This window comes from Dermacentor albipictus, chromosome 4 (genome assembly GCF_038994185.2).
Source record: "Dermacentor albipictus isolate Rhodes 1998 colony chromosome 4, USDA_Dalb.pri_finalv2, whole genome shotgun sequence".
Classification (NCBI taxonomy): Eukaryota; Metazoa; Arthropoda; class Arachnida; order Ixodida; family Ixodidae; genus Dermacentor; species Dermacentor albipictus.
Window position 1 is genome coordinate 54,413,441 of NC_091824.1, and position 17,054 is coordinate 54,430,494.

Below are 17,054 nucleotides of genomic sequence, written 5' to 3' on the forward strand. Positions count from 1 at the left end.
CCATGCGCCATCTAGTGAATCGCCCGCCAGGCAGAGCGCGACAGCGTGCAGACCCTCGAAGACAGTCATCACTGTCGCTTGATGCAACGCTGGCAGCGGTTGCGCAGTTGTTAGTACGCTCAACTACGGAGCGATAGTAGAGGCGGTAGGGCAGACGATAAAATCCTCACCGTGGGTACTTTCATTTAAGAGCGCAGCTCTCAAGCGCCCGTTTATATGGTGAACGCCGGCGTTGTCGAACCAGCACAGCGAAGGATGAAAGCGAAGAAAGTTTTCATTTGGGCCGGTTTGTTCATGGCTCAGAACCTTGACGACCAAGAAAGACACAATTACACACGACGGGCGCAAATTTCCAGATATATTCCAGAAGCCGTTACAGACGCTTAAATATGCGCAACATCAACCCGTGCCACACAAGTTCTGCAGAGTATCCATTTTGCCGTTAATAAGAGAAGTTTGATAACTTGGAACTATCGATTGTCAACGCACAAGACCAGTCAAATTACACTTGTCAATTTTCTTTATTTATTCATTTAAAAACGTGCGTGCACACTATCTCAAAATCACCTAAGCAAAACAAAACTGGCAAAGGTCGGATTTCGATCAACAAGCCACTTAATTGGAATTGACAGATAGCAAAAAACCCTAACCACGAAGTGCTTGAATTGTGGCACGTAAAATTCCAGAGTTTAGTTTAATTTTTAATCGCTGGCGTGCACAAAATTGCTTAACAATACTCAGTTCCTATTACTTGTATTCGGCTAACCATTATTTTTTTCATGTCAGTGCCGCCAGGCTGTTTCTAAGGCCTTTCGGTCACGAGCACTCGAGTTGCAACCTCTAATGAACACTATATAGTACACTACAAAAGATCTTGCGTGAACTCGATCACGATCATAGAAATGACATGCGATTCCGGCAGTCGACCTGTAGTTGAACGCCGAAATGCCTCACCTTCTCCGTCGAAGAAAAGGCGGTGAGCGTCAGGCAGTATTGAACGTGAGTTAGACGCAAAAATGCCTTTTGGGGGATGACTCATCAAGAGCAAGTGAGAAGGAAAAAAAAAGGGGGGACAATGAAGTGCCTTCAGCTCACTATTTCGACATACGTTCGCCATCAGGAACGATTCGAGTCGCTTCTTTCTGCAAGCAGGAGCTGTCTAGGATATAAAAAGGAGCGAAACCCTGAGGGACATAGCAGCGTATAGACGGCACAACCGTGAGCAGTCCGTTAAGAGGTTCATGGAGAGAACTCGCTGTCAAAATAGGCACTGAACCCACCCGAGGGTATTCAACTCGGGCTTTAGCGCCGCGAAGTGCGTGTATTTCCCTGCCGCGCGCGGGGACGAGCTTTCGCGTAACTCCTGCATGCCTTTGAATGCGAGGAGAAGCGCCATGCCGCCCGTTTTTGCGGCACCAACAGGAGGGCTCGGAACCGAGCGCTGGGTGTCACCGCTGCGCTGACGTCTCAAAGCGAAGGGTGCACAGCGCACCAGGCATTCCCCGCCCATGGCCCTTTCCTCTGTTCCTTCTTGTTCCGTGAACGCTTTCTTTTCGAGCATTCTTCTTTCCCAGCACCGAGCAGTTTTGCTCCCCGCAAATAGCGCCCCAGAGGTTTCTCACACTCACCGTGGCCGCCGCGAAATGAAGAGCTCTGCCTTGCGCTCGAACGCTACAGCCAGTCGCAGCTCAGCCTTGTCGCTGATCGCCGCTGCCGTCCTGTGAATGTATACGTCATCTCGTTATTGGACACGTCGGCACTAGGCTCTTCAACGCGCTATTCAGTGCAGAGGAAATTGCACGACACTGAAGAAATGGACCACGTGTACAGTGGGTCCCCAATAAGGACGAGCAAAGCGCCTTTCATGCGCCGTCGACACAAATAGAGCTATCGACAGCTGCGTTTGCCCCCGAAAGAAAGATTTCGGGACAGACACGCGGGTGGGCGAGCATGTTCGCGCGACATATCTGGGAGAAAAAGTGGCACCGCAAAATAAAACAAAAAACAAAAAAGCAAGCAAATCCCGGCATGTCTTCGGCAAAAGACTCGCTTGCAATCAACCGCACAAAATAGGGACAACCGTATACGTGGAAGCCATTCGATGGCTGCTACGCTCTGCGGGCTTAAGGCGAGGAGACGTCGTCTCTCTGCGCCTCCAAACGGTGCGGACGCCAGCTTCTTCCGGGGCTGTCCGCGAGCCGTCTGACACGGGCTTTGTATACGACACGATGGCTCGATGGCCACACGACGACGCGACGGGCCATTGCGGAGAGACCGCGCGACGAGGCGCCGATGGCGATGACGTTCGAAAGTGCCGCCGCAGCTGGCTTTCTCTCCGCGTCTCCCGGCGCCCCTGCCCGCGGTCGTCTCCCGTTACCGCAAACGTGACGACAAGCGTTATGACCCAAACCGCGACGTTCGTGCTCGCCAGGCGACGCCGGGGGACTAAGTGACGCTTTAGTGGGAACGCCGACGTGCTTCCCATGCCGTATGGCTTGAGAAGCACGTCGACCCCGCCTCCCTCGCCCACTTTCTTTCCGACTTGCTTTTCGGACGTTCTGCCGGCAAAATACCTCTCTCACCCACCAATTTTTCTCGCTCCCCCCAAAAAAACGCGGGTGCCCATCCCGAGCACTGACAAGACGTGGGGAGGCGTGTCGTCCATTGTTTGAGACTGCGCGGCTCCCTGCATTCGACGGTCGCCCTAAAAAGGGCCTTTCGCACGCCGCGGCATGCACGAACAGCCTAGAGCCTGAAACGCTTCTTTGTCTTACCGCGCTGGAGTTTTCACCCCCTCTCGATTTTCCACAAATCTCTGAAGTCGAGGCGACTCCTTCCTCTGCTCACTTTCGAGGCACGAAGTGTACTGCCCTGTTGTCCTTCCTCTTCCACATGCAACTTTCCTCTCCCCTTTTTTCCCACCCCCATGCTTCCACTATCAGCTGGTCTATTCCGATATGCGCATATGTAAATGCGGCCAACCCAAGACGGCAATGTGCAGATTCCCACTAGCATGTCGCTACTTTTTGTGGGGGGATGCTGGAAAGACGTCAGTGGGGAGGATTGTGGGCAAGATGAAGGAGTAGGCATAAACAAAGAATGAGAGGGAAGCGGGGAGAAAACGATCGAAGGTGGTTTTAGGGATGGGGTGAGGATGGGCGCGCGCAAACGCGCCCCTTCGATTTCTCGCTCACGGCGCCATTTTGCGCGTTCAAACGGGAGGGAAATGTTTCAGCACTGCTTTTCAGAATCCTTAAGTAGCAAAGTGAAAGCGTTAAGGCACGCGTTTTACAGGTAACAATGGAAATTGAACTGGCGTGGCATAACTAGTAGAAGAAGGTGCCGCTGAGAGATCACCACGCGGTGCCTGGGAGCGAATGAGCGAGATATTGAATGTAAGAGCCGCCTCTTGTGCCAACACGTGCTCTAAAAGCATAAACGAATTACAGGAATAGTGACAAAATTGAACCGATGCAGGAAAATCTTCAGTCAAGAAGAAGAAACTGGGGAAAAAAGGGAGAACGTCTAGCATGCTATTGTGAACGCTTTTGTTGATACGTTACACCTTTCGATTGAGGTTTTGGAGAAGCACCCTATACAGCTCCTGAAATTGCGTAGGCGGCGTAATACTACTTAAACCTATCGATCTGACTCGCTATGTTGTGAGGCGGGAAGTCAAAAACATTGCGTCTCACATGGTGGCTTAGTGACGAAGCTCGTTGCCTCAGCTACAGCGGCCTCTGCGCTTTATGTTTTCATTGGCCACGTCTCATTGATGTGAGGGTTCCACTTTGCAATACTCTTTCACAAATCTCCTGGCTATTGCCCCATGTCAACGAATACCACATTTTCGTGCTTGCTAGGTATCACGCTGCATCATAAAATTGCGAATCGGAGGGTAATTTTAATGGTGTATTTTCATAACCTGAATCAGATATTATTTGTATACTTATTCAGTGAGACCTTTAACTGCGTAGTAGCCCATATGAGCTTGAGTATGTTTTGGTTCTGAAAAAAAAAAAGAAACAAGATATAAATTCTGCACCTTTACATGCCAAACCGCCACATGATTATGAGTCACGCCTTGTGTGTGTTTGGGGGGGGGGGGGTTAATTTTGACATTCTCTGGTTTTTTAACTTGCACCCAATGCATATTTTCGCCGCTATCTAAATGCGGTCGCTGCGGCCAGGATTCAGTCCTGCACCTTCAGGCTTAGCAGCGCCCAACGCCAAAGCCACTACGTCACAACGGCGAGGTTATAATCAGTGTACTGAGTGCCGTATTATACATACTGTGAACGCAGCTCCCACCCTTCAAAAGTAAGCGGACTGAAAGGGGCATCAAAGAGAAATATTATTTGAGCTGGACTATAAAGTTATTCTTCAAGTACAAAAAAGAAACCACTTAACGAGAAGCGTCTTAGTAAACCGGAGAGAAGCGAAAAAGAGAGTCGGCCGGTGGTGGCGCCTTGAAGTTCCCCCGCCATCTCCCCGGGTCGTCACAGATGTTCATGACGCCTATACTCGTGCGTAGTTAACTTTTCAGTCACTAAAGATCGACAGGAATGATTTCTAAAAGAGCGAAATACTTTACTTGGTAGGTTTCGAGAACTGCTGATTGAGCCACAACCGCTCAAAAAAAAAAAAAAAATGCGTGACGTCACACTGACGAGACGGTGCAGGGCTTTTGGCGCAAGATTAAAGGATTTAAATTGTGATCTTCAATTTTTTTGCATCTGTTAATCGATATATAAGACCGAAAATAACAAAAAATGACTTTCGAAAGCATACTTTCAGTCTAAATAGACTTAGTTCTCTTTAGTGTCACCTGCAGGCGACGTGAAACCAAAATGTGTAGCGAAACACGCACCGTGATCTTTTCGCTTAATGAGGATGGTAACCAGTTCCATTGTGGAAATAGAAAATTAGCCAGCTCCACCGGTAGAGCAAGACAGTCACTCAAAAAAAAAAAGTATAGAAAGGTACTCTGCAGAAAATAAATGACATGTTTTTTTAAATCATAAGTTATGAAAGTCGTGGTCAACAATCACGCGTCGCATTTTTGTCTCTTTCCATAGAAGAAAAAAAATAAAGAAAAATAAGTAAGACTATGTGAAAAAAGAACGAAGATATAAAATGATGCATAGAAAGGCAGGGAGGTTAACCAGTTGTTACCCGGTTGGCTACCCGGCATGGGGGAAGGAGTCGGGGGATAAAAAGAGAAAAATAGTGGAAGAGACAGAAATAGAAAGACTATGAGAGAGAAAAAGAGACGAGCACATACAGACCGCGTACACTATAGAGCGGTAGGGGGCGGCCGCTCTATAGTCTATCGTGAAGTCCCGTAGGAACCATAGTAACGCGAGTAAGGCATTCAGCGCGGATGTTCTTCGGGAGCACAGACCAAAAGCCTTTAGTTCTGATAGTGGACACTTGTCCAACTGGTCCAGCACTCTGCACATCACTTGTCTCTGGACACTATATAGTGGGCAGACACAGATAATGTGTGCGAGCATCTCATCGCTGTTGCATGTGTCGCACGTGGGGCTGTTGGCCATTCCAATAACTTCACGAACTACCCGCCGTGGTTGCTCAGTGGCTATGGTGTTGGGCTGCTCAGCACGAGGTCGCGGGAGCGAATCCCGGCCACGGCGGCCGCATTTCGATGGGGGCGAAATGCAAAAACACCCGTGTACTTAGATTTAGGTGCACATTAAAGAACCGCAGGTAGTCGAAATTTCCGGAGTCCTCCACTACGGCGTGCCTCATAATCAGAAAGTGGTTTTGGCACGTAAAACCCCATAACTTAACTTTACGAACTCTTTTCGCAGATAAATATGCGAGAACAGTTCGTGAAGCTACCGCATATATCTCTCCGTGAGAAGTCCTATGTGGCCGCCTTCTCTGCCTTATACCGCTTCCTTCCGGTTCTGCGTACCGCACTGTCGGGGCGGCCTGTGATTGACAGAAAGTTAACTCCTATACAAGGTTGCACGCATCCAAAGATGCGAGGGGGAGGGACGAGGCACGTGGTCTAGGCTACGCGCGCATTTTATGGACGCGTGCAATAGACGCTATATGTATCTACACGACGGAGAAAAGCGAACACGAAAAACGGCGAAGAAAAAAAAAATTGATCGGGTTTTGCGTGTCAAAATCACGTTACGATTGTTAATGAAGCCGTAGTGGGGTGACTGTGGAATAATTTTGATGACATCTCATTCTTTAACGTGCAGCTAAATCAAAGTCCATGAGCGTTTTGATGTATTGCTCCCACCACAATGCTACTATGCCACCATGGCGTGTACGGAGTAAAATTTACACAGCATAAACACAGCTCAACGTGAGCGTGGCCGAGTGCAGTGGCGAAAATCACGATTCGGAGTCCTCAAAAAGGAAAGAAGTTAACATTCATTCCATATACCTTTAGTTTCAATCGCTGTTTACCCGACGTACCACGGTTTAATCGAAAAGAATGAAGCCACGCTACGGCGTGTACACCGGGCACACCCACCTTAAGTCAGGCGTGGCTTACGTGCCACCCGCAAGACAGTGACATATTGGGAGAGACGAAGGACGCTCGAAACGCTCCCGAAGAAAGCCGGAAGACGTCAGTCAGGGAACGCCCATCGCTTAAAGAAAAAAAAAAGGGGGGGGGGAGAAAAAAAAGAAAACGAACATAAAAGCATGCGCAAGGTATCGAATACCGCGCAAGAGAGACGCGCATTCTGTTTACACGACACGGCCTCCGCGGGCGGGCAGGACCCGGGGCTGGAATAGCATGAGACGCGACGGCTGGCTCGTCGTGTCTGCGGTGACGTGCGGCGACGACACCGGCGGGCTGTGGCGGCGTCGTCGTCGTCGTCGTCGTCGTCGCGCGGTGCGGATGCTTTCTCCGCGCCCGTCGCTGCTGCCACCGGGGCCGTGTCGACAGCGGCAGCAGCTGCCACGCTTTTCTGACAAGTCCTCGCGTCGATCGAGGTCGATGACACGCGCGTGTGCCTGAGTGACACCACTGAGGAAAAAAAAAAAGGAAAAAAGCCCCTCTGGCATCCCCCGCTTCTTTCCTTTTCTTTTGCGAACAGCATCACAACGTCCGTCTCCCAGTTTCGCATTCTTTGTCGTCCCGCCACACGAAACGGCACAGCTGCCGGTCAGGCTGTGGTCTCTGTGTACGAGGCCTGGTCATTATCTCACGCATTCCGAAAGTAAAAAAAAAAAGACGTTTCCGAAAGAATTATGCGTTCCCTTTTGCACGCACTCGGAGCACGACGCGACCGATTACTCATATCAGGTGAGGTGGCACTTAATGATATTCATGACTACGAATGAGATTCGCATTAAACTTGAACTTTAGGAATTGAAGCTGATTTTTTTTCCTTTCTGTTATTCAGACTGCGAATGTATCGGATTATATATGACATTAGGATGCAAAGAAAAATGAGTTAGGTTGATTCTGCCTAATGACCAGCCCAGGACGTTGGTTTGCCGGTAATACAAACGTGCCTGCGGGGTCGTACGCAGAGAAAGCCCAACAATCAGGGTCCGCGCGCAAAGAACTTCCTTCCCTAAACGCGTTTCCTCATTGACCGGCATGTGAGCCCACGGCACTCGTGACAGCGGCTACCGTTCTTTCCCGTTTTTTAATCTCTCTTTCCTCCTCCTATCCGCTTCCCCCAGCGCAGGGTAGCGAAGAGAAAGTGCGTCTCGATAAGCTTCCGGCATTTCCTCTCTTCTATCTCTCTCTTTCTCTTCCACGTAGTAGCGATCGGCACAAAAATATATTTACCATGATTTACTGAAATAATTATTTGGTCATTAATTGTCGCACATTTAGCGCTGTGCATTCTACAGTGTCGTCTGCAATTCCTTAAAAAAAAAAACTTATCCTTACAGCATTCTCCTAAAGACATGTGCTTTTCACATATGTAGGTGTTATCAAATAAGCGAGAATAAAAACCTGAGCATTTCACTTTACAGCGCAGCGGAAGAACTCGAACGAATAACTGACGCCGTTATCTCTCCCTCTCCTTGAGCGAAGAGAGAGAGAGGGAGAGAGAGACGAATGGGGAGGAAAGCAGTGCAAGAATATTCATACCGAGGGAGACTCCAGATGGGTTATCGCTGTGTTGTAGCATGATAAATGGCGCGACCAATTTCTCGTGCGCCTCATACGCTTTCTTTGTACAGATCGAGAACCGTTGCAGCTGTGGAAAAGGTCTGGGGAAATAGGGAACGCGACGGGAGTCATCGGGGCGAAAAATTGAAGTGGGATGCATAAAAATAAAAATAAAATACGGGCACCAGCTGGTTCAGACCAGCATAAAGAAAGCGAATGGTACGAGTCACTGAGAAAAATGGCGTCCTCGAGCATAAAAGATCTCCCTCAGTGATTCTTACGGCATCCTTACCTTGAGATTTTACCCAACATTGCTGTATGTTTCTTTATTTAAGTGTGGGTGTGTGTGTTGTGCTGGGTGTTCTTAATGCTTGCGCATAAGGAGTGTGAAATTGAGCAAGAATGTATGTGTTGGAAGTGTAGGAAGCCGGTAGCGTGGTGTAGGCAGAGAAGCGATGGGAAGGCTTTGAAAAGTGTGTTTATGTGTCCTATATATAGTGCAACTGCCGGTGCTCTGCTCCTAAACAATACCTTGCAATGTAGTGTGGTTTAAATCATGGATCCGGGACCTCAAAAAGGTGCGACATAATTGCGAGGTATTTTTCTCGAATGTACTGCCAAATCATCACTGTATTCTTTTTTTTATTTGATATGGCGTCTAGTGTAGCATGAAGTTTGGTGCACTAGGATGTCTTAAGGAGAAGCTTTACATATTAGCACCCATATTTAAATTCAGGACTCGCGTTGGTGGTCACCCCTGCGCCGAATTTGATGGGGTTATTGATTAAAAAATAAGAAAGAAACATAAATCTAACGACTGCAGAAGAACATATTTATTTAGGTTGTCAAAGCCTTTTACAAAAATTGTTGGAAATTGTGAAATTAAAGAAAACTCAAGCACCAAGTTTTAAAACTCGTAATTCACTAATAAATAGTCACACTTCGGCGCAGAAATCAGATATGTTCAAATATCATCTGACAAAACTGATCCAATGTACATCGCTCCCAAACATACTAGTAATTTGGAAGTAGTTTTGCAATAGCATCATAGGCGTTGCAACAATTTTGTGCAATCTGTTCACTCATATAACACATTTATAAACTTCAGACGGTATGATAAATGCAGTTTATAGAATTGGAATATATGTTATTTAGTTCAGAGTTACACATTTTTAAGCTTCATAAAATTCTTTTTAACTTCAACTTGCCACGTGAAAGTGGACGAAAATCTGAACGGTCCAAAGGGCAAACAATAAAGTAGGAGTAGCAAACAGCAGGAGAAAAAATAAAGATGGGGTGAAAACGTTGGGCTTGATATTTCCATGTAAAATGACGTTCAGTTCAGTTCAAATGAAGTTTAACGTGCTTAAAGCATATCCTGAAGCTTGTCAAGCAAGCCAACGTTTCTAAGCCAAGATAAGCAAACAATCAGTTCAAACCTAGCAGGGTAGAACTTGGGGTGTTCGTGAACTATAAACTTTCCTTACACCATTTCTGGCATTCTGTGCTAGTGTAAATCAATGTTTAAATTGGCGGTGATGAAGCAGTTGCTGCGTTAGAGGATTCCTGCTTTTTAGGATCGATGTGTTGTTTTAAGTGTATGGCGGGGCATTATGGAACGCTTAACCCAAAGCCTCTTCTACAACTGATTTGATGAGCGAAATGAAACGCCGAAATTTGTGCGAATTTTTTGTCTGTACATTTACAATGCTCATATAGCGGGCACTTAGAAAAGAGTTATTACGTACCTTACTACGTGGCATCGGCGTTGCGATGTGGTTGTTGGCAGTGACGCTTGTCAAGATTTTAAATGTCGTTTTCTACCGAGCGTCTGATTCTTGGGGCATCCTCAGTTGACGGTGCGTTCCAGGTTTCAGGGGGATCCTCACCGCCAGTGTCGTGTACGCCTCCCTTCTGCCGATCTTGAGGAGCTTGAGGACGAAGAGTTGCACGCCAACGCAATGTCATCTTCTCAAGAACAACTTCTATGCGATGCCCCTAATGTCACCTGCAGCGCTACTATATTGCTTGTTATGGCCTCCAAAATACACGCATGCGCAGTGGTCACCGATCTCAGCCTAGTTCCCAAGCGATTCATTTGCGCAGGGGCCATTATGGCCGATGCGTGTTTTTGTCGCCACTTATAAAAATCGTTCTTTCCATTTTTGCCATTGTAACGTTAGAATATAATGGTATCCGCGCTGCAATCAATGTCATGCACGATAAAAAAATGGCTGTGGCTTAGCTAAGGTTAAGCCCAGGATGCGAAGCATGCTAGCCTTTATTTTAACCCGACAGCGTTAAGGAGTTTGTGTCGCAGAAAAGCCGGTGTCGTCGGCGTCGGCTCAGGCGTGCGGCGCTTGCTCAGGCGCACATGTCGTTGTCGCGCCGAACGCTGCGTTGCTCGACGCTCACGGCGTCGGATGCGGGGGGCGACGCCGCGAGCGACGGCGCGAGTTGGAGCCCCGTTTCTCCTCTGTCGTGACGTCATGGTGTCACGTGTTATTGAAGGCGACACCGCCGCGCCTGAGGAGCTGGGTTGAGCTCTAGTAATATGCTTCGCATAAAAAATAATTGAACAGCGGTTAGCCCGCCGGACTCTCGAATACAGATTGCTGCGGAGACACGGACTCGAGCGCCAGTTGTGAGGGAGTTTTAAATGCGCAAGCATTTCTACGCTTACCCAACGAGAAAACCGTCCGTCCGGCCCTCCATCCGTCCATCGCGTACGACAACCGCTTTCAAGAATTACCTTTCGTGCTGCCTCTCGCTTCATCAACACTTCTCTTTGGGCCAGTTCGTTCACCTTCAAACAACTGGGTAACGGCGCAAACAGACTCTCGCTTAAACGCCAACGAAACGGCGAGCACACAGCACTCACGGAGCTTTCAGCGCACGCCGCACTCAGCCACTTTCGCAGATCGCTTTCTAGATAGGGGCCCGCGTGTCTCTATTCTGCGCTAAGTAAGCGGTGAGAACAAAGCGCGAAAAGTTATCAGCAGTTGACACTCTCTGTAGGCATCGGAGAACACTTTCAAGGCAGGGTCCACGTGGAGGTGCCGCTGGCCGAGTACGTTTGGTCACGTTTCGTAAGGGTTCGACGCGGATGGATAAGGCGCTAATGAGCCATAGCGGCTTAGAATTATCGCAACGTCATCAGCACACCTGGCACCGCCCCCTGCAGCACTTTCCTTGCGTCATCAATGCTTCTTTCGGCGCCGTCCGCACCAGTTCGTGCCGCCGCAGCGCTGTCATTTGTACTCGCCAGATCAAATTTCATAGCGTTGATAATGACACCGGGCTGCGTGGAGATGAGCAAGCGCCGCAATGCTTACGCATATGAGACAACTGACATAGGAGTTTATGAGTGATTTTTGTTTCTTTATCCTCATGACGATGGTGAAGCTGGGAATGGCGACGCGGTGTGACGATGACAAAATACCGCCGATGACGGCAGTTGTCGGCATGACGGAATTTATGGACGGTTGCCGGACGCATTAGGTGAACCCAGTTACGAAAAACATGAACGTTATCACAATAGAAGGCTTCGGAGCACAACGTACGTCCGCTGGTATGGATGGGACTGCCGCCGGTTATGACTCGCATGAATACAAAAGTCACTGATTACCAGACGTGCGCAAATACTCAAGAAAATGGTGGGACGAAGACAGCCACCCCCGTACAGCGTCGCACATGTCCTGTTGATGTTCTGGGCTGCGCTTCCATCAGTGGCAAGTTCTCCTCGACTTCGATCTCACTTTTTTTCTGGGTTGAGCCTACGAAGCTTAAGCGCCACTCATAATTAACTCTATACTTCAATTAAAGTATCAGTTTGTTTTCTTCCACGCTTTTCTGACATCACTGTCCATTGGCTTGTTGGGGAGGTTACACAGCACCCTTTCATTTCAGAAAAGTCAGACTTTGGGGCACGTACTCTGAAAGAAATGTTACGCTTTTCTGAGATAATATTTAGAAAGGCTGTTCTGCCAGGGGGTTACCCGCTATTTCGATTCATCGGTTTATCCGACTGAGCGCGCAAACGCTCTCGAGTACGCATGCACGGGGTCAAGGAGGGGTGAGGCCGAACACTCATGGTTCTCTCCGTCGGCACGGCTGGAAGAAAAAACTGGCGCCCATTTTCTGCAACAAAGCCGCTGCAGAGCCGCTTAAGGTTAGAAGCATTTAGCGATTACGCTATAAGCCGCCAGCGCCATATAAGTATCCGTACTTTTCTTTTCCTCCGTTCGGTTATGAAACCACTCACCCCCCTGCCCCCCCTCCCCAACCTTCAGCGAACTTTATTTTGCCCCGCCTGGCCCTTCTTTAACGCTGGACGTAAAAGCCGCAGGAGCCGGGGATGGGCTGCGGAGCATTCGGCTTCGGGGGACAGGGGCGTGTGGCGCCTCATCGCGGGTTCTAATCCGATTAGTGGCCGCTGCTTCTCAGAGCGAGGAAATGAAAAAGCGGCGGCCGCAAGCGGGAAATGACGCCTGTTATTTATTCATGGAGGCGGGACCGTATACGAAGAGAAATGTTGTGAAACGAGACGCGCCATTAAAAAAGCAGATGCGACGTACGCGCTGGCGTATGCGTGCGATATTCATCCGTTACGTGCTATATAACGCGTCGGGCATGGCTTGTATATATTTGTACCGGGCCTCCGAAGGATAAAGGAATGCTTTATTGACGGGTCGTTTAAGGCGTCGTTTCGAGAGAGCGCAAATTTGCAAGAGTATGGCCTTCCGTTCCTTCTTCGCATCATCTCCTTGGCCTCTGGTGTGTGTGGTCACCGATGAATGCCTGTGCCACAGGGGATGTGCGTCTCAACGCGACCAAGCTCATAGCAGCCTTCCGTATTCTTCTAGAAGAAGCTAACTTGGCTTCCCATTGGTAGCCTTTTTTTTTATGCTGAGTGAGAAGAACGCGACCATAATTTCTTCTACTTTTTGACATTCCTTCAGTAGCGCGACCTGCAGTGACTGCCACACTTGACTTATTTTTGTCATAGTTTTGGTTTAACTTTATGAGATATTTATTTATTTATTTATTTATTTATTTATTTATTTATTCATTTATTCATTCATTCATTCATTCATTCATTCATTCATTCATTCATTCATTCATTCATTCATACATTCATTCATTCATTCATTCATTTGCTTGACAATGCATGATCGTCGTGGTGCAGAAGATGAAATGGGACGTCTGCGGTCACCTGACTAGGTCTCCCGCACCACAATATGCGTTCACCACGCTACCATCATGTGCAATATTGCTCTTTATTTGCCTCTTTCCTTCCTTTCATCCCATCTCCCATTTGCAAGTCTTGTGGCACCTGCTTTCTGAAGAGAAGACAGGTGATGTGTCCCTTTCGGTGGCGATTGCCAGCCTGTTCCTTGGTTTCCCTTTCCTCTCTATTAAGTGTGTACGTAGTTTCTCGCCAAATAATAATAATAATAATAATAATAATAATAATAATAATAATAATAATAATAATAATAATAATAATAATAATAATAATAATAATTCTTTGACACACTTTCGAGCGTGTCTTTTATGAAGTGTCGCTTGCAAGAGTCGCTTATGCCAATAAGAAGCATCTTTCATTTCCTCTCTGCCGGCACGTGCTACAGCGTTCAGAATGCCGCTCACGAAAATCCATTTCAGTTCGTCCTCGGCGCGGAAGTGAACTGGTGTGAATAAGGAAACCGAAGTAAGCAGACTCGCACTTGTAGCTCGCTTGGAAGCTAAGAAAGCAACACATGAAGCGCGCAGCTGAAGGGTGTCTGTGGACAACTGAGAAAATTCTGAAAACTAGTGGCCTCACGCATTTAACGAATGGTTGAATGAATAAATGACCATACATGGAACAATTCAAGGAAGACAATTAGTGCTGTAGAAATGAGGACGCGATCAACAGATGCGGGCTTTGCATGAGTCCGAAGCTATACTTCTGATATCACAGAAACAATGCATCTTGCACAGGAAAGTGGAAGGAGCAGTAAATGTTTCTTCCGACCAGGTATGAGCCGGACTGTGAAGATTACACGAGGTATGCCTGACTTTTAGGCTGTTATATGGCCGAACGTTCCTGCGTTAATAAGTAGGCGATTTTCTTTAGCACCTGCAAAGGCAGCCGATGCGATAGTCTGTCAATTATTATTCAGTAAGAAGTCTAAACACTCTTCAGCAAACTTGTAAACACAGCACCAACACTGCCTCATAAGCTGGCCCTTCATATTTCATACGCAAAACCCTACCATTCAGAGTAGTAACAATCGTAGCTTGAGCCAGTGAGTGATGTGAATGGTAACGCCTACACTTATGGTGTTATTTTTCTCATAGCTATCGCAGCATTATACGGAATAAGACGAGGCTTGCTGCCCACTACACTGCAATATAGCTTACACCCTTAAAGGTATATAAAGGTGTTAATTATATTACAACGTACGCGCACTTTGCGCGAGAGAGCGTAGTTAGCTGATCAGTGATATGTGAGTATTCCACCAGCAGCGGCATAACCGACAGCGCCTTGTTGCTTCTTACATCATATGTCCATGTGAGGACATGTTTTGTAGGCCTACAGTTTTTCTAGAGGAAATAAAGTGCAGGCACGCAAAGAGGGAGCAAAAGACCAGTGTCGCGTCGTCACCCGCCGGAGAGTATAACAGATGGAGCATGTTACTCATAGGGTTCGCCTTGGTTTGCCGTGTTTTATTTGTGTGGGGCTCGAGTGATGACAGACGGAGATGTAGGGAGGAGCGAGACACAGCGCAAGCGTTGTTTCTTAAGAAGTTGGAGAAAAAAAAACGAAAAGAAACGGTCGCACGATGGGGCTGCGCTACGTGAGAAAACGTCGGTAACGTGATCACCCCGTTCCCACCATGTTCACCTTGTGTTTACGATGCGCGCAACACCCCCAGCGACATGAATTCGCGCCGCATCATCCGAGGGCTCTGACTTGTTGCCTACTGCGTGGGTGGGGGGCAGAGACGAAGTGCGAGTTTTGTTGACTTACATGCACGCTAAAGAGACAAAAGAAATAAAAAAAAGGAACGCTACGAATTGCACTCTTTGGCTACATAACTACCGAGCGTAAAGCTACGCAGAAATCATTTTAGAAAAATGATATGCACATTTCTTAACGCACTAGTAATAGGAAAGAAGAACCCTCGCGTAAAAAATTCAAAGAAACATTATGTCGGGTCTGGCAACTGCGTGCTGAAGGTAAAAAAGAATTAAAACTAAAATAAAGATACTGGTATTACGTGCTCTTCTGTGCTTTCGCTTCTTGTGCTTCCTTCCGTAAAAAATTAAAAACTTGAAAAGTAAAAAGAAAATGGTAGTAATCACACTAATTTGCGGTGTATTGCTGCAGTCCGAGTGCATTTAGCAGTAAAAGGCAGTGCATACAGTTGCAGTTTCGTGTCTATTGCGAATTTCCCGTTCTACACACACACAAAAAAAATATATTGGCTAATGCTTGGTGAGGTATCTGGTTCAGAGTAAACCAATATTTAGGTTTGACATTGTGCACACTTGAAGGAAGAAGAGAGCGAAGCTTTTCGCGTGCTCGTTACTGCAGGCAACATGATCTGAAGAAAGAAAAATGGCCGACAATATTAAAGATGAAAATGGTAACTTAATATATAAAAGATGGTTATCAGACAGGTCGGCTGATCAACAAAGTACACCATGGAAACTTTATGTGACGCGTAATTATATAGTGACGCGCATAGGTCTGTGCAAAGAAAGAAAGAAAGAAAGAAAGAAAGAAAGAAAGAAAGAAAGAAAGAAAGAAAGAAAGAAAGAAAGAAAGAAAGAAAGAAAGCGACAACTAAACTGGGCACCAAGGTCCTGGCCAATCATCCTGCGCCTAAAGCTAAGTCAAATTACGGTGTACGACCAGGTTATCTTCATATTTTCTCTTTTGAATTCAAAGTTTAATCTTTTTACAAACAAACAGTGCAGAGTAGCCGGCATACGGCACCGAGGTTAACCAGTCTGCTGTTAGCATCTCTTCCTTTCATCTTTCCTTTTTTTTCTCTCTCTCTAGTTGGAGTTCACGAGATCAGACAAATACAAGGGCAAACGCAGCTCAGTCCAGGTGACTAACGTATGGAAGTGTGACAAATCCTTGCTATGTCAATGCCATGAAGTCAACGCCGTATAGTTTTCCCGTCACATTTGGGTACAAAACAGCCTGCTCAAAATGGAGCGTCCAGAATATGGACATAGAATGGAGGCCTCTGGATTTTGCTACATAGCATCTTCACCTGCTGCGGAAGGGCGATGACGATGATGATGATTTAGCGGCAACCCCTTCTAAACAGGGCGGCAAAACATAGTCCTCCAATGTGCTTGAGCTAATCTGTGTATAGTTATCAGTCTAGCATTCCGATTGTCCCTTTAACATTTTCTCTCATTCTAAAGACCTCTTTATCTAACTTGTATCTATGCCTATAACGTATCGGGTCATATCAATTTCTTTCTTTTTTCCACCAATGATCTGAAGGTATCTTTGCTTGTCTCGGCCACTCACCGGTTAATCTTTCTATCCGCTTTAAATACAAGCGTTTCAGGAAGGTGGACGTTTGCTACAGGTCCCGCTGGGAGAATACCTTCGCACTGCATTACAATGTGCTGTCTCTGGATTTTTGCTGCAGCAGACAGATGCCTCATCCCGTTGCGAATATTTGCTCGATTTTTATTTGTCCTTAGGCAACCAGCTCGGGCCTCGGAGAGCAAAGGCCCGATCTCTATGGTATCGTAAATGTACTCACTTCTAATTTCCTTCTTTCGGTTCTTGTAAATTCCCATGGTCTTCGTTGTTTCCGTTCTCTGTGTCTAATTTGTTCTGTCTGTGTCGCTCACTTTCATTTTGATGATTCCTGGTTGCCTATTTACACTTTCTATGGCACTGTACCTGCTTGTC

The 17,054-nt window shown here is 47.0% G+C and overlaps 1 protein-coding gene across 7 annotated transcripts in view; it reads right to left on the reverse strand.

Annotated features, from left to right (window-relative positions):
* The window catches only part of LOC135909139 (protein sax-3-like), a 462,790-nt gene that overhangs the window by 285,597 nt on the left and 160,139 nt on the right, over positions 1-17,054 (reverse strand). The window contains exon 3 of one of the 7 annotated variants that reach the window (XM_065440960.1): positions 1,629-1,718. The exons of the other annotated variants lie outside the window; for them this stretch is intronic. The gene's annotated coding sequence lies outside the window, so the exon portion shown is untranslated. The remainder of the gene's footprint in view (positions 1-1,628; positions 1,719-17,054) is intronic. 7 annotated transcript variants of the gene reach the window in all.